The sequence below is a fragment of the Anabrus simplex genome, chromosome 1 (genome assembly GCF_040414725.1).
Source record: "Anabrus simplex isolate iqAnaSimp1 chromosome 1, ASM4041472v1, whole genome shotgun sequence".
In the NCBI taxonomy this organism is placed as follows: Eukaryota; Metazoa; Arthropoda; class Insecta; order Orthoptera; family Tettigoniidae; genus Anabrus; species Anabrus simplex.
In genome coordinates, this window is record NC_090265.1 from 1705630895 (window position 1) to 1705643633 (window position 12739).

Consider the following 12739-nt stretch of genomic DNA (forward strand, 5'->3'; position numbering starts at 1 on the left):
TGTATGTGGTGTGTGAGCTGCAGGGATGTTGGGGACAGTACAAATGCCCAGTTTCCGGGCCGATGGAATTAATAATTCAAGGTTAAAATCTCCGACCCGGCTGGGAATCGAACCCGGGGCCCTCTCAACCGAAGAACACTACGCTGACCATTCAGCCAAGGAGCGGGACATATTAATATAAATAACGCTAAAGTGTATGTTTCACAGAACTAAAGCTTTTAAACCAGAGGGAGTTATAGGTGCGGTTTGTACCAAAATCTTCCAAATCGTCTCAGTAGTTTAGGAAAAGTCTTGCATTTCTTGAAAAGTCAAAGGAAATATATTTCTTTTCAAGATCATTTCATTAAATCATCACTCCAGTAATTACAGGCGAAGGCTTACCCTATCCCGCAATACATTCTGTAATTAGCAGGTCGCTTGATGCAGATATTTATATTTGACACCAGTCGGCAACCTGCGAGTTTGGCTATGATATGATGATGGTGATGATGAGATAGGGAGAGGATGAAATCTGGTGTCGGCACACAGCCTACTCCTGTCGAGTAACACCAAGAGGCTGATCAAGGCTTAACGTCCCCATTCGATGGATGTATTACATGAATAAAAGTGTCATATTCTCTGAACACTGCTGAAAAGTTTGGAATCTCACCCAGGTTTCTAGCACGCAATCTAGTTATTACCACGGTATCAGACCAGATACACTTGACGCCTTGGCGGTCATCGCCAGGAATCACTCCCCACACGTTTTTCCCAAAATCCGTTAAATATGCCCATTATATATGATTTTAACAGAACATTTTGGAATAGCTCAGCTTACTCTGTCTCCTCTCATACTACCCTATAGAATAATATCCCGTAATAAGAGAAAAACTTGTCAGAAAACGTTTTTGTTGCTTCTTAAACCCGAGTGATCTATCAAGTCTCCCTTGACCTAGAATAGTTAGCATCTCCTGTTCATAACCATTAAGTAATAGTTATTTATGTAACAGCTACGGAAGTAATATTTTCCTTTATGAGTGGGATGTTTCGAAAGGGGTGTATGTTGCGTACAATATTTTATATCATATTATCGTGAATGTCCGCCTCTGTGGTGTAGCTGCCACCCCCGGAGGCCCGGGTTCGATTCCCGGCTCTGCCACGAAATTTGAAAAGTGGTACGAGGGCTGGAACGGGGTCCACTCAGCCTCGGGAGGTCAACTGAGTAGAGGTGGGTTCGATTCCCACCTCAGCCATCCTGGAAGTGGTTTCCCGTGGTTTCCCACTTCTCCTCCAGGCGAATGTCGGGATGGTACCTAACTTAAGGCCACGGCCGCTTCCTTCCCTCTTCCTTGCCTATCCCTTCCAATCTTCCCATCCCTCCACAAGGCCCCTGTTCAGCATAGCAGGTGAGGCCGCCTGGGCGAGGTACTGGTCATACTCCCCAGTTGTATCCCCCGACCGAGAGTCTGAAGCTCCAGGACACTGCCCTTGAGGCGGTAGAGGTGTGATCCCTCGCTAAGTCCGAGGGAAAAACCGAACCTGGAGGGTAAACAGATAATGATGATGATGATTATCGTGATTTATTTTAAATTTAATATTTAATTATAAATAATTTGTATAAAATCGCCACGCAAGTCATCCATGTTTGACTGATGCAAAGACTTTTCTTGTTTTGTTTGTTTTATTGCATGAGTATTGCTATGAATGATGTAAAAGGTCTGTACTTTGCGATCTTTGATAATACTGAACCCATAATTCTACGGTGAGAAAAATTTTTATTTTTCACAAATATTTATTTGGTATTCAGAAACTACTGTATGTTTGAGGGCAGCCATTTTGCGCTCCCAAGAGCCCGATGTTGCGTGGGAAGGTTCCCGCAAGGCGAGCTCGTGGATTGCCGGGACACCTCGGTGGAGCTCGAGTGCCCGACAATTTTCTAAATTAATGGAATTCTGCACCACGAGGGATTTTGATAATATAGTAAAGGATGAAATAAATAAGCAAAATTATTCATACACCCTCTGTGGGGGTAGTGACACCAGGGACAATTTAGATGCAGTTAAGCCCAAGTGTGTGTTAGCGTGAGAACAGCGAGCTAGTTACACGTGCCAAGGTCGTGGGCAGAAGAAAAACGCGCGAAATGCACGGGCAGAAACAATTTATTTCTCCTGTGGTGAGTGTAGAAAAATTATAAATTTAACATCGAACATAAGTGCAAGTCTGTCCGGAGTTCTGGGACAAGTCTTATCAAAATTGGTCTATTAGAAGCAAATTTGGCAGATTTCACAACCAAGCCTCATAGAGGGGATAGCGTCCTTCCGGAAATTATAAAAGAAACCCCCCCCACCGTAGATTTGGCAGTGTCGATCTGGAACTTGAAGCCGCGGGAGCTTGTGCCCGTCGTCATTAGAAATTCGCGCCAGATTGACCGACAATAATTCAATACATGTTCGTGGCTAAAGTCCATATATGTAGTTAAGAAGAAAAGTGATTGGAGAAGCTGTGAACGTTTGCAGACGAACTGGGAAGGTGTAGGCTGGTTGAAAATTACACAGCAGATTTTATTTTTATCATTTCCTGTACTCTTGTAAGTGAAGAAGGTCTGGGGGAAGCGATTCAAAATAGTTCTACTCCCTTATCGGCCGAACACCTGTTCTTATTGAAACAACGGGGAGAGAAACCACTCTGGGAAGCGCATCAGACAGTTAGAGTCGACTGCAGAACGAGGGAAGTTCGTGGTGCAAGTTACAAAGAAGGTGCATTATTTATGGTAATTTTAATCTCGTGTGTGTGAAGGGTAGTGTTTGGATGAGTGAAATTTTGAAAATGAAAATGTTATTTGTGAAAATGAGTGGCTAAGTACGAGGTTGCTGGGATGATGTAATCAGAATGCTGAGAATGTCACCAATGTGCAGGTCTGTCTATTTTATATTATGTTGTAGTTAGTTAGTTAGTTACTGTCTGTCCTAACCAAAATTTCCAGATGATTGTCGGGTGATATGCGTGATTATCAGGCGAAAGGCGTTGTAAATTTTGGTCAGCGTGTGAAAATTTCAGTGTGTAAAGTTCATGTCAAGAACGGTAAAATGCGACGCTTAAAATTTTGTGTTGAGATGAGATATCATTCAAAGTGCGGATTTGTGAACGTTATAAGTGTAAATTTGTCGTGGCGAATATTGTAATTTCAGGTGTCAGTTGCATTCAGAAATGCTGGTCGATAATAATAATAATAATAATAATAATAATAATAATAATAATAATAATAATAATAATAATAATGTCTACCGCGGGATAAGGAAATTCCTCTCTGTTAAATTACATTTAACCAGTTATTTCGACAAGGATCGTAAGCATATTTAGATAATGTCAATAAAATTTGTTAGAGTCTCAGTCGTTAATGGGAAGGAAATTTTGAGACATCGTGTATACTTGAAGTGCGAAAGGTCGATGTGTGCTCTTGGATTCTTGAGGTCCGAAAGCCTTAATAATAGTAAAGTAAGAGATGTGGTTAATAATGGTTGTCGTTTTCACCAGGGGATCGATGTATGAAAAAGGATCTTGAAGGAAAAGGAATTGAGTGCGATGAATTGATATGTATGTGGAGACGAGATAGATGGGAGTAATACCGCTGGAAAGCGAGGAGAAAGAGTGTTGAGACAAGCTGTATTTTTGTAGAGGAAGTATTTAGGAACAGGCTGTGTGAAACAGGCTGTATTGTTTTCCGCAATCAATCCGAATTTGAGATAACTATGATGTGAAGCATTGTGAAATTTATAGAACGATTCCAAGTGAAAACGACTCTAGTAAAATGTAAAGGTCTGGGTAGTAAACATCCAGTGATTTTTGTTAAGATAAGGTACGGCCTCACGGATTGAAGAGCACTTTGGACACACGGTTGGGTTATATGTAATTTGTTCATTGGAGAGGTCATGGATAAGATGGGTGGAATTGATGATAGGCGATCTGAGAATTTCGAATGCGATGGTGATGATTATTATTTTGAAGGCGTCCACTAAAAGGGTACCCGTGTGTTGGGAATTTTCATTTGCTTCCCTAACACGTCAGTGCACAGGCTGAGATTGTGCTCGAGGTGGAGAATCGTTCGTCACGTCTATTTATTTTTGAGTTCACATATTATGATGAGGTAGACACTTGTTGTATTTTTTTCGAGAGGTAGGCACTTACCGTGTTTCGACTTGCATTCTTTTGATAAGAGACGTTGGTTCCGTCGTGCGTATTTTGTCTGACCAGATTCAGTGATATTGTTGGAGTTGTTTGAGAATTGCATTTCGCCTGATATGTTAAGGGAGACGTAGTACGACCCACTTTGACGCCCGACGATAGATTTAGGACGTCACGTGTTTATTCTTGGAGTCATTGATGATGAGACGTCCTAGGTCACGCCCGACGATAGGACTTGGAAGGCATCATGTATATACTGATTAGGTTTAGGGTGTACAGATTTCAAGTGAGCCCGACGATAGGTCTGGGATGGTAGCTGTACACACTCAAGTCTCAGTTTAGATTTTTTTTTTCTTTTGTTTCTTTTGTGAAGTGGCCTGGTTGAAGGTAGCCATTACAGTGCGATATGATTTATTGTAGAGGGTCTATGCGAAGCTCTCATTGAGATAACGGGACTGCTGTTGACAAACGAGGGCTGTCCAAGTGTGGGACATCGACCCGATCTAGATTATATTTTTACTGTGTTTCTTCGTGCGTGTTAAGCTGTATGACTTCGAGATGTTAATTTATTTTTTACGGACTTTATTGTTTCCTCGTCTTGACGTCCGTTTTCATTGATAGTGTGCATATTTGACACTCAGTGTTTGAGAATGAGACTTGAGTTGCGAATGCGGTTTCGATTCGTCAGCCAGTAATTTATATTATTTTCATCTTGTCGTATTTTCATTCTTATTCTTAGTTAGAATAAGTAAGTAATCACTTTACCAGTAGTGTGTTGGGACAGACAGTAAATAGAGAGATCTGTACCGGTAGCATTGTTGTCAAGGGAAATAATTCCTTAAATTTGTAGTAAATTTTAGCGTGGACTGGTAAATTTATTAAGCATAATAAACCCATTTCTAACCTGAAAATCGGTTCAATAATAATATTTTCAAGTGACTTTTCACTTTTTGATTAACTTCAGTGTTTGGCATTTCTTCCAAATGCATGATTAGTAAGTGTTTCCTGCATTTCGCAGTTTTGTTCCTTTAGAACGACTTAACGTAAGATCCTCCCGGATCATGTTGTTGTTGGTTCCTTCCGAACAGTTGTTTGGGGTGATGCACGTTTAGCATCGGGACTATCTTATCACTTAAGGGTGTCATGAATGACAAATACATGGTGGAATTTTATTTCAATTGTGAATGATGCCATTAACTTGTAGTGAACACCATGCTTTCCTATAATATTTCGCAACCTATCCAAAGCAACTGATAGTCAGTTTGGTTCGATTAAGGGTCCATTCGGCGGATGTTCCGTATCCGTGAAGGGTATTTGACTGGTGGATAACCTTAATTAAGAGAAAATCAGGCGTTCTACTTGTTGAAAGTCAGATTTTCCACGGATCGTGTGGATTAACTCTCAGTTCTCGTTTGGAATAATAGGCGCCCGTTTTTCAGGTCTTCCCTTTTTTTTTTTAGTTTTTCAGTTTCGCTGTCCACTAACATATTAGCTTCTCTGAAGCAACTCTTCGACATTGGAAGAAACGAAGTGACGTTATGTAATGTGACTGTGTTTGGAACTTTTCAAAAATCAATAATTAAATCTTTTTATATATTTTGTGGCAAGAATGCATATTAAATTAACGATGTTATCGTGCTCTTTCAGTTTAATAAAAGTTAGTAAGCACATTTTTGCTCCTCATTTCAAGTAGTTAGGCTTTCTTCTGAACCCCATCGTTTGGTTAAGATCGTGACCGAATTTATTCCCGCAACGACCCAAGATTTAAGAGTTCTAAATTGTTCTACTGTAGCAGCCGTGGCCGACCAACGATGGAATGGTAAGTTCAAGGGTTCAGTAGAAGTGGCTTCCAACGTGGTGGCTTCAGTCACTTAAGACAGGGCCTAAGTACATCGAGAGAAGAACTACAAGTTAAGTTGGTTGACATCAGTGAAACGATGACCAATTGTAGGATTGTTATACGTTGGTGGATCAGTAGAAGTGGCGCCATCAACTTTGGGGCCTTAATGTCACGATAACGATGAGGAGCCCAAAGTCACGATAACGATACGATGCCACGATAACGATAATGAAATTATCCATTGAAAATAAATGTTAGAAAAATATAAAATAATGTTGAGGCCTAAGCCACATTATAAATAATACAAGCGGGTGAGAACTATGGCTGAGCCACAGTTAAACGAATTATGCCCAATGAGAGTGCTAGATATTAACACGTTTAATGAGGAGCGTAACTACTTGGTAGATAATAATAATAATAACAGTCACAATGCATTTTAGGAAACCAGTATTTAAAGCTGTATTGAAGCTTATGTCATGTTGCCAATATAAATTTTGGAAGTGGTAACGCTGAATTACATTCAAAGTTTATGCGTTAACATGTTCTTTGTTTAAATAATTTACGGAAGCGAAACCATTTGGGATATTTATCCAGAGTAACTTATTAACTTTAGAATTTTCTTTTCATTAAACAAGTTTGTGATACCAGCCACCTAAACAAAATTTTATGAGACAACTGTTGGAAGGTTGTCAGTTTCGGTATTAAATTATAACAGCGTTTGTATGTGAAAACGCAGTAGGTAGTGAATTCTTTCCCTAGTAGTTTGGAGTATTCTGGTTGCATCAACAGCCAGCGTACTCATTATTGTATTCTTTGTGGTATTGTGAGATGGAAGGTCAGGCGACCTTGGAGAAGTTAATGCAGATGATAGAGGACATGAAAGTCCAGAATGAGAATTTTAGGGAGGACACGAAAGTCCAGAATGAGAATTTAAGGGAGGATATGAAAGTTCATAATGAGAATTTAAATAGTAAGATAAATGAGAACTTGAATAGTAAGATAGACAGTTTGGATAGTAAGATGGAGGACGCGAAAGTCCAGAGCGAGAATTTGAGAGAGGACATGAAGGCTCATAATGAAAGTTTGGATGGTAAGATTGAGGAGTTGCAGTCTAGTTTGAAAGACACTCGTGAGGAGTTACAGAGTAGTATTGAGGATACCCAGGCTAGGTGTAAAGAGTCTAGTGATGAGTTGAAGGCTGGATTGAAGAACGTAGTTCGTGAGACATATACTATGTGCACCGAACTTAAAGAGGAAGTTAGGGGTGAGATAGGTAAACTCAACCAGCGTTTTGATGATAGCCGAGTGGAAATTAGGGATGAAATTGACAAACAATTTGCGGAAGTGCAAGTCAATTTAAAGAACGATTTTGATAAACAATTTTCTAAAATCCATGACAGTTTAAAAACCGATATGGACAAGCGTTTTGACGAAAGCCACGACATGTACAGTAGGTTATGCGATAGTCAGGATGAGATGAGAAAGGAACTTGACAAGCATTTACTGGAAAGCCAGGCGGCGCATAAGCAGCTGATTGACAGTCAGGTTGAATTTAAGGACGACATTACACAACAGGTCGTAGAGATGCGGATTTCCAGTGATAAGGAAAAGGGGAAAACGCTAACCATAATAGAGGAACAACGTCAAATATTATCTGCGGACATTCAGTCACTGAACAATAAGGTAGATAAAATTAGTGTGGAATTGGAGAGTCAGGTATTGTCAAAAACCGAAACCATGGAGAAGAAACTGTTGCAAGTTAATGAGGAAGCAATTAGTAAACTCCAAGTGGCTAATGAGGACTCCGAAGTTTTAATTAAAGAAATTCAAGAGGAGTTAGTTGAAATGAAAAATGAACACACCCGGGAATTCAATGACAGGCAAATTAGTATAGAACAGGACTTAAGGGAAATCACGTCAGCCCAGGAAGAGACAGACAAGAAAGTTGGGTTCATTAAGAGCGAAGTGAGCAGTTGGATTAGCAGCGTGGTAGATATGCAGTCCAAGGTGGACAAAGTATTAAGTCAAACCTCGACAGCTGTTAATTCTGACCTCAGTGGTCAATTGCCAAATATCAGTCATGTGAATAATAACGGTCAGAGCTTAAATGTAGATACCAGTCGATCTCAAGGCTCAGGGGTCACAAACGTTATTAACATGATCAAGTTACATGAGGACCAGCCCAAGAAATTTAATGGAGGTCCACATACCACGCCGAAGGGATTTCTTAAGGATCTCAGGGAGTACATCCGGGACGCCAAGATTCCTGAGGAACGTCAGTTGAGGGTAGCTGAAAGATATTTAGAGGGGGCACCACTGTTATGGTTTAAAGGCTTCCGATACCACTTTGATACCTTTGATGAATTCCAGAGGGCGTTTCTCAATAAATTTTGGAGTACGGAAATTCAGCAGAGTCTTAGATTAGAGCTATACTCACGTCGGTATAATGCAATAGGCCCTACAAAGTTCAGTGAATACTTTATTGCACAAATGGTAAAGTTCAGAGAACTTGAGGCGCCGCCTTCGGAGCAAGAGTTGGTGCAGGCCATCCAAAAGCAGCTACCTCCCGAAGTACAAAGGATGCTCATTGCATCAAAGGTAGAGACCCCAATGCAGGCAGAAATGATCCTTAGGCAATTGGATCATACCCATAATCAAATAGCACCCAGAGGGGGACGATCACACGAGCAACATGTAAACACTGTTAGCCAGGTTCCAGAGGGAAGTTCAGAGGCACCTGAGCAGGGGAAACCACAGTCGACTGAGCGGAGGCGTGAGTTTCGCAATAACTGGGAACCCTCGCATCCAGGAAATGAGGATTGGAAAAGGCGTAGGGGTAATTGGAATTATCCACAAAGGAGGAACCCTTACTGGAGGCGATACGATGGGGACAGAGAAAACCAGAGGAATTTCAGGAATGGACTTAATAACCGCAGGGACTGGGGAAATAATCGAACCCAGAACTTCCGCCGTGATGAGGATGAACGGTACCGTGAACGTGTTCAGTACACCGACGGGTTAAGGAAGGACCACGAAAGGAAAAAATGGCAGGGGGCTATACAGCGCCAGGACGTCAACACCGATTGTTTCGGGGCTGAAAGTTTGGAATTCCAGAAGGCACATAGGCAAGACCAACGAAACTCCGGTCTGAACCCGTTTGCGCCGAATTTCGAGCAAGAGTCAATGTCGACTCTTGATAAAAAAAAAAACTTCAAATTCCCAGTAGGAGATTTTTCAGAGTCTCTCATCCCAGATTCTGAAGAAGAGACGTCAGATGAGTGGGTGGTCGCACAGATAGATTCGTGGATCATTACCTCTGATGACTTGGTGGAAGACCATTTAAAACAGGAGAGCAATCAAGTAAAGAAACTGCCTTTAATAAATGTCCGCATCTGTAATTTTCATGTCAAAAGTTTGGTAGATACCGGGGCCAGTATCAGCATCATCTCCCAAGCTCTTTTCGACGATTTGAGACAACGAAATAAACTGCCAATTATTCCGGTGTCAAATGTAAAAATTCGAGGGGTCATTCCTGACAAAATTGCTGTTTGTAAGGTACAAACTTATTTGGACGTACAAATTGGAAATTCAACTTTCGCTCATGCATTCGTAGTCATGTCCAAAATGCACTACAATGTAATTTTAGGGGCTGATTTTATCCGTGAGACCAACGCAGTCATTGATTTGAGCAGGAACCAGATAAAGTTCAGGAAAGAAGAGGGAGCAGAAGTCGTTACACTAAACGAGGAATTGGGAGAAGATAGAACATTAGAATATGGCGAAGAGGAGACCCAATGTGTAGACTTTGTAAATTCATTAGAGGGAGTCGCTGGTGAAATTGACAGTGTAGTTGACGAAGGGATTCATCATGAAGAGTTACATGACGTCTTGGAAGCTGAGGTTGACACTGATTACGAGGCCTTAATTGGGTTAAAGGTCGCGGAATGCCCTGGTACTGTAGAAGAGAAGGAAAAACTTAGAGCTCTCTTAATGGAATATATATCTGTGTTCGATTCCAAACCGGGTCTAATCCCTAATTTCACATATGCACTAGCTGTTACGGATTGGACACCGTTTAAGAGGAGACCGTACCCTATACCGGACAAGTATTATGCGCAAGCTGCAAAAATTATTAAGGAAATGGAGGAGAACGGGCTAATTTCCAAGCAGCTCACTCCATATTTGAATCCGTTGGTCGGGGTTCAAAAACCGGACGGGTCTCTGCGCGTGTGTTTGGACGCTCGTGCCCTCAACGAACGCCTAGTCCCCGAGCATGACCATGCCCCTCCTATTAAAGAGGTTATCAAACGTTTCAGAGGAAAATCACGTTTTATTAGCGTAGATTTGACGTCCTCATATCATCATATCGGTTTGGAACTCAAGTCTAAATTGTTTACTGGCTTCCTTTTTGACCAACAGACGTATGTCTTCAATCGTCTCCCATTCGGGTTGAAAACCGCCGGTGCAGCTCTCATACGCGCCCTAGATCGATGTCTAACTGATGAAGTTAAAGCCGCTACAACTCGGTATGTCGATGACATCTTGCTAGCTTCATCCAGTTTTGAGGAAAATATCAGGGATTTGAGGAAACTACTGGAGAATTTAAGGGCATCAGGTTTCAAAATCAACTTGAAGAAATCACATTTTTGTCAAAAGGAAGTCCTATTTCTCGGCCATGTCATTGATGGTGAGGGAGTTCGCCCGAACCCGGTGAAGCTCCAAGCCATAGACAAGTTCCCAAGACCGCTCAAAATTAAGAATGTCAGGCAATTCCTTGGAATGTGCAATTTTTTTTCGGACCACTGCATGAATTACACGGAGGTTGTAGCCCCACTGCAGAGCTTGCTTCACAAGAATAACAGGTGGAAATGGAGTCCCGAGCACGAAGAGGCCTTCAGGAAGACCAAAGAGCTCTTGCTAAACAGCGTTAAGCTAGGGTATCCAGATTTTGAGAAACCCTTTATTGTACAGACTGATGCATCGACCGTAGGAATCGGGGCACTCCTATATCAGGAATGTTTGGACCAGCCTCATAATAGAAATTATTTATCTTTCTACAGCCGAAAGTTGAGATCACACGAAGTCAAATACAGCGTGACCGAATTGGAAATGTTGGCTATTGTTCAGGCATTGCAACATTGGAGGAAAATGATTTATGGTTTTCACATAATCATTAAAACCGACCACAAGGCACTGACCTTTATAATGAAAACAGCTGTCGCTAGTGAACGAGTGGCTAGGTGGGCCCTGTTCATACAACAATTTGACTTCGAAATTGAGCACTGTTCCGGAAAATCGAACATCTTGGCAGACCTGTTAAGCCGAAACCCTAATGAGGAAGAACACGCCGTGAATCATTTGGACTTAGTCCAGGAAGACCACGATTTCCTATCAGAGTTGAGACAACTGGGAGACTCGCAATTGAGAGATCCTTTCTGCGGAAAAATGATTTCTTTCCTCCGAGGGACACTTCCGGCTGACGATCCACGGTACTTTGCCATCCAGAAATTGTCAAATAACTACTTGTACGTGAATGACATGTTGGTAAAATTCGTGGACAGCGATCACGTGAAATCCCGAATTTTGGTACCACCGCAGCTTCGAAAGGGATTAATCTGGCACGTACACAGGGTTATTGGTCATGGAGGGATTGATAAGGTTGTGTCAACCATTCAAGAAACGTTCACCTGGGTGAATTTGAGGGAAAATGTCAGAGACATCATCATCACCTGTGATACATGCCAACGGGTTAAGGCAAACCCTTATCTGATCAGGCAGGCGCCTATTCCTCTCTTACCTTCACAACCTAAAGAGCTGTTCGCGATGGATATCTATGGGCCGCTCGTGAAGGGAAAGCGTGGGAACAAGTTCGTGCTGGTAACCATCGATGTTTTCTCCAAGTATACGACTCTATTTCCCATGCAAAAAGCTAACACCAAGCTAGTCTTGAGGTGTATTTCCCGAAATATCATTCCGGAAATGGGCACACCGAAATTCCTTCTAACAGATCATGGTCCCCAGTTCACCTCTGCACAGTTCAAAACTGCCCTTCAGAATATGGAGGTTCACCACATCCTGAGCAGCGTGAGACATCCTGAGGGAAATCCTAGCGAAAGGGTAATGCAAGTAATTGCAAAATTCTGTAGGATTTATTGCGCCCAAGAGCATTTCAAGTGGGTGGATGTGTTACCCCTGATAGTAACTTGTGTAAACAACACCGTACACGAATCTATTGGGAGGATTCCCTCTATCGTGCACTTCAATAGGTATCCTGTGAGATCCTGGCATGGTGTCATCCAATGTCCCATCGATCCCCGCCCGTCACAGGAATTATGCATTCAAAGTACGGCAGAGCATCTACGTCGACAGGCAGACCGCCGGTTACGCAGGGTGAGGAACCGGAGATTCCACCGTCCCTTAGAGGAAGGCGAATTGGTGCTTGTTAGGAGACCCATGATGTCAAAACCGCAGGAAAACATCTATGCTAAATTTGCTCCCTTATATGTTGGGCCTTTCAAGGTGGTCAAAAGTTTCAGGAATAATTCCTACAGAATTCAGAGTCTGGATGGCAGCAGCGAAGCTATATTCAATGCAGCCAACTTAAAGATTTATCATAGAGCCGAAGAAAGAATTCCACTACAGGATGACGCAGCTTTACCAGCTGGGGAAATGGTCACCGAAGAAGAAGAAGAAGAAGTACAACCCGTAAATATGATCGTCACGTCGAGAGAAAGACAG